The sequence below is a fragment of the Muntiacus reevesi genome, chromosome 4 (genome assembly GCF_963930625.1).
Source record: "Muntiacus reevesi chromosome 4, mMunRee1.1, whole genome shotgun sequence".
NCBI lineage: Eukaryota > Metazoa > Chordata > Mammalia > Artiodactyla > Cervidae > Muntiacus > Muntiacus reevesi.
In genome coordinates this window covers 149,616,095-149,617,461 of record NC_089252.1, presented here as the reverse complement: position 1 = coordinate 149,617,461, position 1,367 = coordinate 149,616,095, and positions in this window count along the sequence as shown.

Genomic DNA, 1,367 nt, shown 5'->3' with positions numbered 1-1,367 from the left:
CAGGTTCCAGTCCGTTTTACCTTGGCTATGCCCAGTGGGCCCTGGAGGTCCACTCCTAATACAATTCCATGCTCAGTTCCACATTTTACCTCTAATTTCTGTTAATCCCTATGGGGAGAATCCTAGAGTAAGTTTTCTTTGTAGCTTGATAAAATTCCCAGCTGTAAGCACTTAGTTTCAGCTTTTTTCTGTTCTACTCAGACAGTAACTATGCCTTCATGTAATTTCCATCTTGAATAAAATGATTTTGCTTACTTTTCAGTTCTTTGTAATTTTTCCCTTTATATTGAGAGACAAAGAGGATGAACACATGATTTCAATTCACTATGTCTAACTACGGGTAATGTGCTTTTGAATAATTTTTTTTTAATGTCAAGGGGAAATGCTCAGCATGTGAAAAGATTAGGAGACAAAATTGTGAAAGGAAACACATGAAAGTTTATTCCTTTGTGAAGCTATTGCTAATGATTTATTATTTTCTTTAAAACTCAGTTCTGGCTTGCCAAATTTTCTATAATAATCATGTAACCCTTTCAAAGGGCTTCCCAGTTAGGGCAGTGGTAAAGAAACCGCCTGCCAGTGCAGGAAACACGAGAGACACAGGTTTGATCCCTGGGTCAGGAAGATCTCCTGGGGTAGGAAATGGCAACCCCCTTCAGTATTCTTGCCTGGAAGATCCCAAGGACAGAGGAGTGTGGCAGGCTACAGTCTATGGAGTTGCAAGAGTCGGACACGACTTAGCGAATAAACCACGGAGTCAAATCATTCAATTTACTTGAACACAGAGTACAATAAAATGAACTACCCTGAATATCCCTCGCATGGCTTTAGAAGGAAAATATTTTACTGTTTTGTTAGCGGACTGAGGGTAGAATAATTCCTGTTTCGTTTGTTTGTTTTTGGGTAAGGTTCAGGAGGTCAGGTTTTTAGATAAGGCTCAGGGGCTTTTCAGCTGGTTCAGTGGTAAGGAATCCACGTGCCAATGCAGGAGACCTGGGTTCGATCCCTGTGTCGGGAAGACCCCCTGGAGGAAGAAATGGCAACCCACTCCAGTATTCTTGCCTGGAGAATCCCATGGACAGAGGAGCCTGGCAGGCTAAAGTCCACTGGGTCGCAAAGAGCTGGAGAAGACTGCGCACGCGCACAGGCATGTGCATCTTCGTGAAGGGGCTTGAGCTGAAGAAAACTGAACTTAGCATTGTACCGGAGGTCAATAACAGAGTCCAAGCTTTAGTTGATTGAAGTCATGAGGGGCAGCATCATTATTCTATCTTCCACCTGGGTGAAGGCCTTAGTTCCTCCAGCATTCTTGCCTGGAAAATCCCATGGACAGAGGAGCCTGGTGGGTTACAGTTCATAGGGTTGCA